Raw genomic sequence first — 17,315 nt, 5'->3', positions numbered from 1 at the left:
ATAAAACAAATATAAATTTAAATCAGAATAAGAATTTGAAGATAGACTTAAAAGATGGTTAAGGCATGGTGGGTGGGGATTCCAAGGTGAGAATAACTTCAAGTGTCAGAAAAAGTGAATTAGAAGGGTGGGAAAAACACAAGTGGGAAGAAGTACCAGAACATTTGAGGTTTCATACATCTCAAAAATTCTCTCTTTTCCAGATTCCTTTTTTTACTGACATAATATTTCTACATATTTATGGGTAGATTATTGTAATTTGAAACATGTATATGATGTGTGATTTAAATCTTGTCAAATATAAGAATTTTTGTGTGTTGGCAATGTTCAAATTCCTTTTATTTATTATAAAATGTATAACTAATATTTCAAACATTTTCTTAACTGTTTTCTATTCTTTCAGTTCACAATAGCTAAACTGTGGAACCAAACTAGATGTGTTTCAGTAAATGAATGCAAAAAGAAAATGTGGTATATATACACAATGAAATATTACTCAGCAATAAACAGAATGTAATTATGGCATTTGCAAGTAATTGGATGGAGTTGGAGAATAAAATGCTAAGTGAAGTAAGCCTATCCAAAAAAAAAATGACAAATATTTTCTTTGATATAAGGAGGCTGATTCATAGGGGGGCTGGGAGGGGGAGAATGGGAGAATTAGACAAACTCTGTATAGGGCAAAGGGGTAGGAGGGCAAGAGAGGGATCATAAGAGTAGAAAAGATGGTGGAATGAGTTGGACATCATCACCCTAACTACGTGTTTGAAGACAAGAATGGCGTGAGTATATTTTGTATACAACCACATATAAAAATTTTACTTTATATGTGTAATATGAGTTGTAATGAATTCTTCTGTCATATATAACAAAATAAAATAAAAAATATATAAAAAAACATCAAAAAATGTGCATTCTTTAGCTATCTCCTATACTTTTTTTTCCTGTCTTCAAACTGAAAACTGAGTATTTTTAACCTAAGAGAAGTTATGTTGTATGTACAGCTAAACTGTATGTCTTAGTAATAAATTAAACCCATATCTTACCAACTAATTATGCATTTTCAAAATGAGACAAATCTGTATTGTAAGCAAAAATAACTGAAATTAGAGCAGATATCATGGGCAGTAATTCTGTTTATTGTTCTGTGTAGTCAATCAGTCAGGCACTGGAGGTGCACAATTTCATGGTGGAAAATGGATACTGGGTACAAGTGGAGTCTGTGTTTTATATGTTACAATGAAGGTGACTTAATTTCTGGAAACTTAAGCAGAACCTGTCAGTTTGGGGAGTCAGGAAAACACTTATAAAAGTGTGAAAAACATTGTTACCAGCAAGGAATGAAAATGCAGAGCCTGGAGCTCACTATTTTATTTTTTACACTGGGACTCATTGTTATCCAGAGCTCATTGTCTCCTCTCTCCCTCCAGGACCCATCCTCACTGGGACAAGGTGAAAGTCCAGAGCCCAGGCTCACTATTTTACTCCTCCCTTCAGGATCCATTGTCCTCTTCTTTCCTTGGGTGTTGTTATTTTTCATATGTTTAATCTATCAAAATACATTTTCTCTGGGAAACATAACCAAGTGGATCTATGAAAGGTAAACATTAACTTTGGCAGGTGTCAGTGTAGGAAATTCTATAACAAGCATATTTGCCCTTATTCCCTCAGAGCTGCTTAACTTTCAATTTAAGATATTTAAATGTCACAAATTTTAAAAATCTTTTGAACATTTTATGATGTCAACATTTGTTTCTCTTTACACATGATTATCAACCATGCTCTAGCACTTAAAATTCTCTGACTAGTCTTTGGGTGCTTAATTCCCAGAATCTGGAACACCTGTGGTGGCAGCATTTGCTGTTAATACAGGCAACAACTTCTGCTGTTCACACACAGCAATTGCATTTGTCAGATGGTCTGCAGCTTTCTCAAGTTTTCCTTGGCTTATTAACTCTTTACTAGGCTCTATTTCTTCAAGGAAGAATTGCTGAACAGCTTCAGCTTTATTAATATCCTGTAACTTGGAGAACCTCCTCTCTCCCCTTGACAAACTTCTGCTTTTCTCTTCCTCCCCAAAGTGTGCTCTTGAATTTGGGTTTCTCAACCTCTTGCCATTGAAGAAAGTGCAAAAGTGGATGATGAGCCCTGAATTTTCCTGCAGCCAGGGTGCAGCTTACCTTTTTTCCCTAGGGGCATGGAGTGGTGCTTTCTTGCCCATGGAGTAGTAGTTGGTGGAGCCTAGAGAGAGTGGAATTTTAATAAAGTATTTAAAATAAATTTTACATATTGGTTGTCTTCTCTTCATCAGTGTTTTCTCTGCTTTAAATACAATGAACTGCATTTTCCTGACATGGCCTTCTTAGTCTCCCTTGCTGTTTTTTCTGTTATATAAATATGTGTGTTTTCTTGTCCTAAGTCACCATAGCTGGTGCTTTAATCTATCATTATTATATTATATTAAGACCAAAATTGTTTTCTAGATGTGTCAAAAACTCCAAATTCATCCTACTTCTAAACCCTTGTCATTTTTTGTTCATGTTCTCTTCTTCCTTGTTAACTAAGTACCCAACAGCCCACATCCTTCCCCTTCTTACTCAATATGTTCTCCTTGCTTCTCCATTGATACACAATCTTAAATGAGAGGCCAAGGAAGAGTGTCAGAGTACTTTGGCAATAGCATAACTGCTTGGGGATTGTGCTCATGTGCATGATCTTCAAATAATTCACTGCCAGTCACTACCCTGCTGCACTATCAAGAGGCCAGTGTTGATTAGAGGACTAACCCACCTAGCAACTAGCTGGTGTTCTTGGCTACTTCTTCAGTTTTACCATCAAGAAATACTGGCCAGTACCATAAGCATCATTGCTCCTGAAGCTATTGGGGCATCTTACATAATTACATTTACAAAGCATTTCCCAAACTTGGAAAATGACTGGCTTAGCCAAAACATAAAAACAAAACAAATATTACATTCTAAACATGTATCAGCACATGCATTTATTCTGTAAATATATCATTCTATATTGTAGAGAGGGATAGTTGGGGCTCACTTACCCACAACACTCAAATAGAAAGTCACATGTAGGAAAATAAGTATATGTACATTTCATCTAATGCTCATGTTATTTTGAATGATGTTTTCTCAGAAGGAATTGTCCACATTCATGAAAGTAAAGTGGGCCTCATTCCAATGATATTTTCCCTATTGTCTCCTTAAGGAGTAAGATATAGACCTTGCAATGGAGTCATTATCTAATTGAATATATTTATACATGTTTTTACTTTTTCATTAGCCTATAGGCATCAAAGTGAAAATGACAACACATAAAGGGAAATGTCTTGTACTAAATTCATACATGTCAACAATGCTATTTTTCTGATAAATGTCATTAGAGGCACGGGTCACATAGCCTGGCTGCATATTCAGTGTGCTGAGTGCAACAACTGGGGACACAAGAAGCAATATGGAGTAAAGGTGGTCAGCTGCCATACATTTCCCAACCCAAAAGAATGAAAAAAAAAACAACACATTTACATCTTGAAGGTTAATGCTAAGATGAAAACTAAAAATATATACATTCTTTTCCTGAGTATGTCATGTTTTACATGAGACAAAGGGAGAAATTATTGAATTAAGATTTTATACTTGCTAAAAGCTGCTTAAGGAATTCTTCTCATTTGCTAGGACTAGAATTTCTGGGCTATGGCCAAGCAGATTTTAGGAGTTTTAAGGCACATTTTTGTTTTGTTTTGTTTTTACAATCCCCAACAAAGTCATACAAACATATCTAATAATATATGAAGGTACTCACTTCATATTATTATAATATTGGTGGCTATAATTTCTTAATAATCTCTAATTTCATAATTTAATAATGGTAATTTGCTTTCCAGAGAAATTGAATGCCTTACTATAGTGTACTCAAAGCCCATGATTTTTAGTAAGTGAATATGCTAAAATTATTCAAATATTTTATTAAATTCATAAACATATAATTTTTATTTATTGGATCAATAAATGTATAGTTGATCAAATAGCATAGACAAAATATTGCCTTATTTAAAATTAATTATAACTGCATACACCTAAATAACTTTTTATGTGATTTTATGGAAGATGTGCATATTATAATAGTTATTATTTTTTATGAGTAGTTTATTCTTTTGCAGCATTTATTTTTATTACTAAAAATCATAACACATAAAAAAGAAAACAACAAAAGTATTTAAAAATCACAGGAATTATTACAGTGATTAACTCACCCAGCTCCTGCTTCAGCATCCTGAAAGCCACTGTGATTTCAGGCATATGCCACCATGCCAGGAGAAAGTATGTTATTTTAAGTGTCAGTGGATTTACAACTTGTTCAATGTCAATGAAAATTTGTCAAACTAACAAAAAACATTAATTCATTACTTTTTAGTTTTTTTTTTCTTTCAGCCTTCCAGAGGTCCTTCTGTACATAGCTGTTGCTATGTCCATTCCTATCCATCATTATATCAAATCCACACTTTAAGTCAGATTTATGTATTGATTTGTGAAGATAACAATACATTTAAGCAGTAAATTAATTTACTCTTTTATACTTTATTTCCTGTTGTACTCTTCAGTGAATTACTTGTTTGAATTCAGATGTAGTTCAACATTATTTTTCAAATTATCATTTGTTTCCATCAAGAGATCCTTTCATGTCATTTGAGTTTGATCAAATTGTGCTTTTAACCAAATCATCTGAAATTTTAGAAAATCTATTACTCATATTTCTTTTCCCAAGCTCAAAGTTAATGGATCCAGAATGACAGGCATTTACCCCATTAACACTCATTCTTCTAAAGCCACCAGAATCAGTTACATTTTGAGGTCAAATGCCACCTTAACAATAGAGTTTATAGAAATTGACCAGCCACCCCAAGGATAAAGACAATATTAAATCCTAGGCCATAGTGAAGAGAAGGCAGAAATTATCAAGGAAGGAAAGGATGCATATTCAAGTATAATGTTCAAACATAGTCATAGGTGGGGCAAGAAATGGGATTCAAATATGGGATCCCTGAAACTGAGAGGAATAGCCATTTGCATGTGCCCTGTGTGAAAGTCAATTACAAGATTAAATCCCTACTATAGGCTATTTGTAGTGAGTTATTTATGGAAATCAGAAAACAATCTAGAAAATGTTCAAAGGCACACATTTCCTGAGCATTTCCAAATGCCAAGATCTAATCTGAGTGGGGCTGCAAGCATCTTGTAAGGCTTTCTTAAAATAAGAGTCTCTCTGTTAGAAAGCATTTAGGGTCTCCTGGACTGTGGAGAACTGAATGTTTCAGCTGTTTTCCAGAGAGCCCAGAAAACACAGAATCTATTATTGGATTTGCTGTTTTTCCTGTAAATTTGTTGAGATTGATTATAGAATCTTCAGGTGAGTACAGAATTTCTCAGATATAACTCATATTGCTTTAACTGAAAAGTTAAAAAGAAAACAAAACTATATATATATATATATATATATATATATATATATTTTTTTTTTTTTTTTTTTTTGGGGGGGGGGTGGTTTCTGGGGAATGTATTTAGGGGCACTCCACCACTGAGCCACATCCCCTGTCCAGTTTTGCATTTTATTTAGAGACAGGATTTAACTGAGTTGCTTAGTGCCTTAGAGTTTAGCTTTGAACTCATAAGCCTTCTGCTTCAGCCTCCTGAAAGCCACTGGGATTACAGATATATGCCACCATGCCAGGAGAGAGAAAGTTATTTTAAGTCTCAGTGGAGTTACATCTTTTTCAATGTCAATGACATTTTCTCAAATTAACAAAAAAATCAATTAATTACTTCTAGGTTTTTCCCTAAAGTATAGAACATAATTCCTATTATTGATTTTAATTTTATAGGTGTAACAGGGCTTTTAAAATTTGTGGTGTCATGTGTAGAAATTTCCTAAATTTATAAAGACATTTCTATTCAAAAAAATGTTGTAGACCTTGAGACTTCAGTTTCTAGTCTTCTTTTTTAATAGTCATCTTAAACATCTAAAACTCCAGGATGGTGGAGAAAGGTGACAATGAGTAACACAATGAAGTTTCAAGGTGAGAGTTTCTGAATTCTTTTTGATCTACAAATCAGGAGCTGATTAACTTCACCTTTCTAAAAATATTGCTAAAAAAAGGATCCCCTTTATTAAAAGTCTTGTACTATCTATCTATCTATCTATATATATCTATATCTATATATATATATATATATATATATATATATATATATATATATACACACATATATATGTATAATGCCTTGTATCACCTGATATGTGAAATTTAATTTTGCTCTAAAAGTTTACAGTATATATATATATATATATACACACACACACACACACGTGGTACAAGGCATATATATAATATTTGGACACATTCCTTTTATTTTGTTCATTTTTATATGGTGCTGAGGATCAAACCCAGGGCATCACATGTGCTAGGTGAGCAATCTACTTGTGAGCCCCAGCTCCAGCCCTTGGCTTTATTTCCTGTTTACCAGAGAGATAACAGCTTTTTTTTCATTTTTTAACTTTACTATACTTTATCATTCTTCAATCTTCTACTGAAATTTTTATTTCTGCTCCTTTTAAAAACCTAAGGTCCCTTTTATTCTCTGAATGTTTCTTTTAAGAATTTCTTGAAAATTTTTTGGCAACTTACAAATTTATTATGCAAAATCAATACTGTAGCTCTAAACACATATTTTGAAAATACACAAAAGATTAATTGTGTGGAGTGAACAAAGACTATCTTATTTAATACATCTAAATTTTTCCATCTCCATCACTTTGGCACATTATATATTCTCTTTCATTTTACTTGATTTCTTCATCTATGCAGTGAGGAAATAATAGCAAACATACCAGGCAGTGCTGTAATGATAAACACGGGAAAATGAGTGTAAAGCCCTGTGGAGGGAACCTGGGTCGTGAAAGTGCCACAAGGGAACAACACTACATTTATGTGGCTCCACTCACATCCTAACACTGTAGGAAAATGGAAGAAGAACCGTTCTTCCTCATTGGAATCACATTCCAAATATTCCACATGACATTTGGAAAGTAAATTTTATTTAATTTATAGTTTTTCTTAGATTATGTCTGTTATTTAATTTAGTCATAAAAATTTTGAAAAAGTTGGACGTGGAAGATAAAACTTTTCTTCTGAAACTTTTGAGTTAATGTCATACCCCATAATAACAGATAGGTTTATTTATTAATCTTGTCCTTTTTTGTTTTTTCATGAGAAAAAAATCTGTCTCAATTATTACTTCTATCACTTTATTAAGATTCATTTTTCTTTCCTAAGGACATTAAAAAGTTGTGTTTTTTTTATTTTTTAAAACTAAAACTTCAGTGACTTTGAAGTTTATTCTCTCTTCTCAGAGAAATCCCCATATTTTAATATTTTTATTTTTGATTCATAATTTTAAAATCTTCTCTTATGAAGGATTATTTTAAATTATTTTTGGGGGATGGTGAACCACACTTGAGCTCCTTTTATTTTTTATTTAGAGACAGGATGTCACTAAGTTGCTTATGACCACACTAAATTGTGAAGGCTGGTCTTGAACTTGTGATCTTTCTGCCTCAGCATTGCAAATTGCTGGTATTACAGACATGTGTGACAGCATCCTGTTTGTTTAATCTGTTTTACACCAGACATGGTGGTGAACACCTGTAATTCCAGTGACTTGGGTGTCTGAGGTAGGAGGACTGCATGTTCAAGGTCAGCTTTGGCAACTTAGTGAGATCTGTTCCTCCCCCCCCCAAAAAAAAAATTAAAAAACAATATAAAAAGGCTGGGTAGGTGCTCAGTGTGAGAAAGCTTGCATAGCATGTGTGAGATCCTATATTTAGTGTTCAGTACTTAAAAAAACACTTTTCTGAATGGTAAATATTTTTTAATCAAATTTGTTGTTCTTCCAAAGAGTAACAGTAAAATTATTTAAAAAATATCTTTACATAGTGGAGTACAATATGCTGGATGATAATTCTTTTTTTTCCACCTCATATGTGAAATTTAACTTTTCTCTAAAGTGTTTACAGCATTTTGATCTTCTCTTTTTTTTAATGCATTCTTTACTATTTATCCCAGATTTATTATAATACAGTCATCTCTTAGTGTTAGTAACCTGTAAATAAAAAAAAAATCTGTAGATTCTCGAGTCCTTTATATGAAATGGTGAAATATTTACACATAATCTACACACTTCAAATATCTTTGGGTTACTTATGCAATCTAATAAATGAATGTAAAAGTTATGTTATACTGTATTGTTCAGGAAATTAAAAGTCTGAACAAAACATGTTCAACATATTGTGTGTGTGTGTGTGTGTGTGTGTGTGTATATATATATATATATATATATATATATATATATATATATATATATATATATATATACTGAATTCATAAATGCAGAACCCACAGGTATAGAGGGCCTACTGTAACTACTACTGTATTAAAATTTGCACCTTGAGTGTATTTAGAAGTTTTATTTTTAAATGATATAAATGCTGTCCCTTTATAGCTTGAACTTTTGAACTTAATTTTAAATAACTAAGACAGCGGTGAGAACTGCAAAACAGTGGCAATAGGGGCACTGAGAAGTTTCCCTGAAATATCCAACACCAAGAGTCAGAACCCAAGTATTTGACCAATAATTTATTTTAAGACATAGTTTTATGAGGCTGATTGTCTTTCATTTGATGCATCTTAAGTTATGAAATTTTTTCTAGTTAATAATTGTGAATTACCTCTGAAGTCTATCAACATTACAATATTTTCCTATTTTCCTCTTAAATTCATCAGTGTTACTAAGAACTGGAAGATCAACTACTCAGCATTGCTAGAATAAAGATTTCTGCTAAGATATGATTATGCATATTTTAGATTAAAATAAGTCTTCTCAGGCTGTGGCTGTGGCTCAGTGGTAGCGCACTTGCCTGGCAAGTGTGAGGCAGGGAGTTCAATTCTTAGCACCACATATAAATAAATAAAAATAAAGATCTATTTAAAAAAAGCAAGTGTTTTAAAAAAATAAAATAAAATAAGTCTTCTCTTTTGTTTTAAAAAATGAAGAGGAACATGTAACTTTAACTGTGCTCCAATTATTCTGCCAGAAATCAGGATTATAATTGTTAGAGTACCCAAGAAATAAGGTTGTGATGAAAATAACATGTTGATTGTAATAAGATTATTTTTTAAAAATAATTTATCTAGTTTTTTAATCCTCAAGATTAAAACAGAAACAAAACCAAACAAACAAAAAACTTTTTTTATTATTTCTTACCCTTACAGAAAACCTAGATTGGTTTTATTTTTTGAATTGATGTGGTTTATGTGTGCAATGGTTAAGGTGAATTGTCACCTTGGTTGGATTAAGAAATAAAGAAGATTTAGAGATTTCTGGGTGGGTCAAGAGGGTGTGTCTAGGAATGATTAGCATATGGAATAGCCAACTGAAATGAAGACTCTCCCTAACTGGGGGCAATACAGTCCAATAGGGTGATGGATTGGATGGAATAAAAATAGGAAGAAGAAAGAAGCAACAGCAGATGCCATCTTGATTCTTTTTGAACTGTTTCTTGATTGCTGTTTTGAGCATCTGAAATTGTCTGATTCTGGCTTCTTCACTCTTCCAAAGAAGACTATGCCAGTGATTCCCTAGGGAGTTTCCAGAAACTTGCAGTCTTTGACTTGGAATTGATCCCTCTTGTTTTGAAGCTTAAGCCTCTTGAACTGTACAGCTTTTACTTGTTCTTCCAACTCTCCAGCCTGCAGGCATCCTTTGTGGAACACCCAACTTCTGGTCGACCTAAAAAAATACCGTTTTATAATTATACTTCCTATTGGTTTCAAATATATATATATATATATATATTGGTTTCAAATATATATATATATATATATATATATATATATATATATATATATATATATATATATATATATATTTGATTTTGTGAGTTTTACTTTTAAAGAGCTGGTCTCTTTCTAGTGAACTTCTCATACTTCATTGGCCCAAGTAGCCTTTCCTCAATAAACCTGCTTTCATTTTCCTTTTATTGAAAAGATGAATGGAAACAATTATAATTGTTTGTAGGCCCCTTATGACCCAAGTCCTACACCCACAGCCAGATGATTAATATTCAAATTTGTATTCTGGTGGGAGCAGAAACTCAGTATGGCAGGAATATGAGTTATCTAGTCAGAATTATGCCTGACATAAAGCTGAAGGCTCTCCTTGTGCATCAGTTCTTTTGTGTTATAGAATAGAGTTTGTACTACTTTAATGACCATTTTTTTAGAAAATTAAAATGTAGTTATTACTCCCCAGGTATGGGTCTGAAGAACCATTTTGCCTAATCAGACTCAGAAATAACATGTTGCTTCTTCTTCTTCTTCTTCTTCTTCTTCTTCTTCTTCTTCTTCTTCTTCTTCAAAAATATGGATTCCAGAATCAAGCAAGCCTTCCAGAAGGAAATCATCTGCCCTATCTGCATGAAGTACTTTATAGATCCAGTCACCTTAGCCTGTGGGCACAGCTTTTGTAGGCCCTGTATCTACCTTGGCTGGCATGATCTCTCAGTTCTTGTTACCTTCTCTGTATGCAAGCAGATGGTACAGAACAGAGACTTTAAAACAAATGTTTGTGTGAAGAAACTGGCAGCCCTGACCAGGAAAAAAAAAACCAGTCTTTGGCAATTTCTGAGCTTGGAGTAACACATGCGTGAGACTCATAAGGAGATGAAGAAGATTTTCTGTGAAGAAGACAAGAACTTTCTCTGTTTGCTCTGCTCTAAATCCCAGGAGCATGAAGCTCACACACATGGCCAATCGAAAGTGCTGCTGAGGAGCACAGGGAAAGTGATTCCTCTGAAGATCCATTCTTAAAAAATCAAAGAAATCAACATGGGTCTGTTTTCTTGGGGGAACAGATGACTCTATGTTTCCCATTCAGAATGCCTTCTGGGTTCCAAGTCTCAGGCTTCCCATATTTGACAAACATCTGAAAGGAACAAAGAAAACATAATGACCCTATTATTTTCAATGAGGTTAATTTATCTCTCATTTCTGATTTCTTCCCTATGTGAAGGTCTGAATGTTACACCATTTTTTTGCTGCTTCTCTAACTTATGGTTCTTGTACAGAAGAATCTGCTGAAGAAAATGCAATGTTTATTGGAAAAATATTGTGAAAGTCACAGAAACCTGGCCATGGAGATATTGACTATGGACTCATGGGAGATTAGTGCTATACTTCTGCCTTCAACATAAACTTAGGGGTCATATATGCAATATTTAAAGTAGGAAATAGATCTGAAACTCTAGTATTCTCTAGGATTGAACAAGAAAGGGGAGGAGTCAATAGTAAAAGTATTTCCTCAGTTTCTAGTTATACCAGTTTGGCCCTTAGATAGGGTTTCTATTTGAGACACAGATATTATCAAAATCACTCTGCTTTACTACATGTAAAGGTACACTTAGTACTTACACAACAGGTATAAAAAACTAGACCATTTCAAAATGTCATATGTGCTGGGATGATGTAAATGGCAGGCAAAAGTGGCATTTGGTACTTACTGAAAATTCAAATGTAGCTTCCAAAGCAGATTAAGCTGACTGCTAGTGAAAAATAAGTGGTCATAAATGGGTGCAAAATTTCAGAGAGAGGGATAAATGGTTCAAATATAAGAACAGTCTGAAATTACTCCAAAGAATTAATATTTAACAGCATTATATAAAGTATGGAGGGGAAACATGATTAGTGAAGCAGCTTTGTGTTTGAGTAGAAGATTACAAATTTGAGAATAATTTTTAAATAACTAATTTTCTTTGTGGATGTTTATCCTGAGTGTCTTATAATTTAAATTAAAATTAATTTAAAAATTGTTTCATGATAACTCTATTACAAATAATAAGCTAAATAACATGCAGAAAACAAGGCTGCAAAAATCTCTTATTGGAAAGGTTAAGATACAAATCAGAAAGGAAAATGACCATCATGTAAATAAGTAAAATTCTTGATATATTAGAGCACAATAACATTTTTTAGACTAATTAAGCAGGAAAGGTGAAAATGAGTAAAAGAGCACAGACTGCAAATTAGGTTTAAATTTTAAATAGTTGGTGGCAAAATTTTTAACTCAAAAAATACTTTAAGATTAAATTCTGAAGAGGAACATAGCCATAGAATGTCAACCCAGAGAGAAGCACATAATAAATAATTGCACTGGTATATTGGGAGGGAGGTTACTGAAGTTATGGTGAAGTTGATGTCATAGATTGGAATGACTTTTGAAGAGAATTTAAGAAAATGGTCTCAGAGAGATAATAAGATCAGGTGCTAAATGACACTTCAGTATTACAGTTAGCTGGGTGAAGTGCTTGGAGATGACTGTTGTACTCTGAAGTTACAGTATGTAGGTTTAAGTGAATTGGCTTAAACTCAAGAATAATGAATGGATTTCAATCTATTCATTGTAGTCTAAAGTCCTTAAGTATGAAATGGGTTATGTTTCCTCACATATGGGTTGGAAAGGATAAAACAATTTTTTTTTGTGTGTGTGGATTGTTTTAGAAAACTCTTTATCATGAATTAAGTGAATGTAACCTGTTGATTAAAACTGTTGATGCAGAGAAAAGGACATGGTAGTGTAGTCTTGTAATCTCAGCTGATTGGCAGGCTAAGGCAGAAAGATTACAAGTTTGAGCCTAGCCTCAGCAAATTAATTAGAAAGAAAGAAACGAGCCATGAGTATTTGTAAAAAAAGGAAAGGAATAAAAATTTGTGGATTCTGAAAGTTTGACAAGATGAAGGCTTAAATATGATTGTTAATAATACAAATAAGAATCTGGGAGTTTATTTTCTTTTTGTTTGTCCTTTTAAAATACACATGACAGTAGAATGTACTTTGACCTATTATTCATACTTAGATTATAACTTATTCTTATTAGAATCCCATTCTTGTGATAGTACATGATGTGGAATTCCAATGGTGGTATATTGATATATAAACATAGGAAAGTGAAGTCCTAGAATTAGGGAGTTTCAACAGGATTTAGAGGGATAGGTTCATATTTTGATGAATTTAATTTTACTGCAGATCTACATAAATTTAAGAAGAGAAGCAATCAGAGTTGAATATGGGAAGATGCCTCCATTTATGAGGAAGAATGGCATCATTCAGACAGGATGCAGAAAGAGAGGAAAGACATTTTTGAGCAGCTCAAAGAGAGTAAAACCAGAATGATTCATATGACAGAGATCTCAAGACGACCTGAAGGAAATATGCCACAGACAAGATGTGGAGTCACTCCAGGTAACTACTGATACATGGGGATATAGGACAGGCATGTATAGCTATTTCATTTCACAACTGAAATCCACTTCCCTTGTTGCTTCAAGTTTGGTTGTACAAACATATTTCTCCACAACTGTGATTACTTTGCTACGAGGTCACCTCTTCCAAGAAATTCTAAAAACAAGGATCCCTCCTATGTCATCTGTAAGTAACAAAAATGTATGGAATGATTAATGGATAGTCCCCTTCTGAAAATCAACAACATATTTGGGACTTTTAGAAATTCACCAAGTAGTAAGCTGCACATGGGTATTCTTGTTAATTCACAGACATAACAAGATGGGGTGATTCAGGAATATTGACCTTATTGTTACTGCTTTGTGTCTGCTCACCTGAGACACAGGGTCTTTAGACAATTGCTGGGATTTATTTATGGTTGCAGCAGAACCCAGACTCCACAGCATCATCCCCTCCCACACACACAGAATATTGCAGAACCACACTTTACCAGGATTCTATAGTGGACTGTGTTCTATTGAGTAGAAAAGAAGTTGGAAATGCACCTTAGGATGGAAGACAGAACTTCTTGGGAACTAGTAGCTTCTGGAGCTGATTCAAAAATCTCACACTGTACTTAATGGTAGAGGGATCTTGTAAAAATCACTCAGAATTTTTATTTTTCTTTTCCCAGGTCATTGGTGACACAATGTACAGGTGAATGTTTACATGCCTCCCAACAGATCCTTTTGCAATTTTTACAGTACTTGTCAGGACTATTACAGCGCATAATTCATTGGAATACTCAGTCCCTCTTGTAATTGATCTGCTTTTTTCTTCCCCCACCTATTTGACATCTCTCTTAGTTCTCATTCTCAGTAATTTTAGGAGTAGCTTCAATAAAAATGTTGCAAAAGAGAAATTATTTCAAAATCCTTCCATTCCTGGTTTTCTTTCCAGTTCTGGAAAGCCTATGCAGATGAAGGAGAAATACTAAGTGTACACAAGGTTGATGAAGTCAAACACCTCACAGAGCTAATAGTGGGAACACAGGCTAACAGGAGAGGTAGAGTGCTCCAATGTGTGAAACCTCTAGAGATTTGTTAATTTTGTATGTATAAGTTGACAGTTTAAAATGATAGTTGAAATAAACTTAAAGCATTAGAACTCTGTGGGTCCTCCAGGCTAGCTCAGCTCCAGAAACCAGATATCACTGCCTAGAATTCTTCTGACAGTCTCCCTGTGAAGGAGGCAATAGCCAGTTCTAGTTCTTAGAGAAGCTTTTGACTGCAGATAGGGAGATTTCAGTGCAGACTGGAAATGGACACCAGATTTTTACTCTTATATATATGCAAGTGAACAGAAAACTAAGCATATTTACAGAATTTGAGGAGTAACAGAAAGGATTAAAATGGATTTCAACAGCATTTAAAATATATTTAAATATTTAGGAACTGTGAATAAGAATTAATTTCACAAAGTGATGATTTCTGTATTTCCACACCTGTGTGTTGCTAGAATTCTTATAAAGGGTCATATCAAGAAAAGTCATGATTTTCTGACTTTACATATGTTCACTGCATCTTCCTTATTGCAGGATTGAATCTATGCAGCTGTATATAGCCCAGCCTCTGAATCCAGAACTCAGTGCAGGGCCCATCACTGGATTAATCCACAGCTCAATTGCTTTCAAGGTAAACATAAGCGCTTTGTCAGTATTCTCATATGTATTATTTGTTCTTAGGACCACATAGGTGGTATTTCGTTTTTATTAAATATCTTACTCATTTTTATAAATAAATAATATGACTGCAAATCCTTGAGTATGTATCTATAGTCAAATTTACAGTATAAAGAGTGAAAAATAAAAAAAAAACTACATAAATATAATCCAGGCTCATATGTCCTGAGGTATATATAAAACAAGCAATATAAAAATTGGTAATTTTAATAAACAGAGCTATACTCAGATTTAAGTTTTATTATTCAATTTCACAAACAAATTTATGCAGTTGTTCAGTATGTTCAGTATTTTCAAAAAATGGCCCTGGCATTTTAACTTGGGGCCTCCCACATATTAGGCAAGCACCCTACCAGTTAGCCAGATATGTAGCCCTCAGTATTTTTTGTTACAGAGTCTCATGAATTTGCCCACGCTGGCATTGAACTTTTCATCTGCTTATCCCAGTCTTCTGGGATTTCAGACATAAGCCACCTTACTCTGCTAAATTTTAATTGTTAGGAGAAGCTTTGGGGGGGTAAATAGTTAAATAGTACTTTATGTTGTTTGTACCATGGGTATATATGATTTATATGACATAAAATTTTGAATAGCTATAGAAAATCTGAGAAAATAAATCAACTTTATCACCAAGAAAGGAAAATAAAAATAAAAATGATTTCAGTTTGCTCAATATAAAAAGCTACATGTTAAATTTCATAAATTCAGGGCAGTGCAGAACATGCAGAAAACTTAGGGATAGTGAAAAGTTTTGCATAAATAAATATTAAATTATTCTTTCTAAAATTACAACATTTGAGGAATAACAGAAAGGATTGAAGTGGATTCCAGCAGCATGTACAATATATTTGAATATTTAGGAAATGAAAAAGAATTAATTTCATAAAGTGATACTTTCTAAAATATATAAATAGATTTTTATACAGTTGCTTATAAAAGCTTACAAGAGAGAAAATCTTCACCTCTCATCCAAAGAATGACACCTTTTTTTTGAAATAGGAATATTTTTCTGATACTTATTTTTTATGTCTCCAGAGAGTTCAGGACATCCTCTCTGTAGCTATTTTGAAACAAAAATAAAATTAAAAGATATTGGTTTCATATTCGACTCAATATTTGATTTTTCACATTGTCAACAAATTTATGAGTCTGTGGTAAGGAATTTATTTGTTCTGTAGAATTACTATTCATGCCCATAATTTATTAGATTTTTACATCCAAAATCATTGTTGCTGTTACAATATCACATTTCTCAGTAATATCATTTCTTCACAGGAAGACTTTTTTTAAAGACTTTAACTTCTTATTTTTTACATTCATGTCTGCAATATTTTTCTTACAGTTGCTATTACTCTGTGTCCTGAAAGAGCCAACTGCCACGTCTTCCTGTAAAGAGAGTTGAGAAGCATGAATGTTGGATGTGATCCACAAGGTGCCTCCTGGATCAGCCTAACATCAGAATGCTTTCTTGCGTGGGGTACTCATACTTTTACCATTGGCAGATATTACTGGGAGGCAAAGTGGGAGACCCTTGAAACTGGGCAACTCTTGGAACTGGGCTTTTGGAGTCTGTAATGATTATTGGAAAAAGAACAGAAATTACAAGATGAATGAGTTGGAGGGGCTCTTACTTCTTGGATGTGTTAAGGAAGGTTTCTATTGCACTCTCTTTACCACCTCCCCAATTGTACTTCAATATGTACCAAGGCCCATTAGCCAAATAGGAGTATTTCTGGGTTATGAAGTTAGAACTGTGAGCTTTATTAATGTTGCTCAAATTTGCTGATATACAGGATTCATTCCTGTACCTTTTCTCCCTATCTTTAGCTTGTTTTCTGCTGTAGTCACTTCTGACCAGACATAGATAAGGACTATGCCCCAATGTATGGGAAATTCAACATCTAAGGAAGCCCTCCACCTTGGGTCTTATCAAACATGACAAACAGGTTGCATTTTGTTAACTTTACATTCCTTCTAATGTTGTGAAAACCTATTTAATGTGTTATTAATTATGGTGATAATATTAAAAGCCCATATATTCCTAAAATTTATGTTTTTAAAAAAATTATTCATTTGAGGAATATAATTGCCTATGGTACATGAAACAGAATATACTTTCTGGTTTTACTTTATTCCTGAACTGTCACAAATGAAAGAATAGATAAAGTATGATTTAATAAAGTTAAAATTCAACCTAAGAGAACATGTCTTTTTCTCTAACCAAACAAGCA

General features: G+C 33.3%; 1 pseudogene; it reads left to right on the top strand.

Annotated features, from left to right (window-relative positions):
- Window positions 1–10,489: 10,489 nt before the first annotated feature.
- Window positions 10,490–16,938, top strand: LOC143380025 (tripartite motif-containing protein 51-like; annotated as a pseudogene).
- Window positions 16,939–17,315: the final 377 nt, after the last annotated feature.

The sequence above is a fragment of the Callospermophilus lateralis genome, chromosome 14 (assembly GCF_048772815.1).
Source record: "Callospermophilus lateralis isolate mCalLat2 chromosome 14, mCalLat2.hap1, whole genome shotgun sequence".
In the NCBI taxonomy this organism is placed as follows: Eukaryota; Metazoa; Chordata; class Mammalia; order Rodentia; family Sciuridae; genus Callospermophilus; species Callospermophilus lateralis.
The sequence above is the reverse complement of the archived record's forward strand: the minus strand, read 5'-3'. Positions and strand labels throughout refer to the sequence as shown.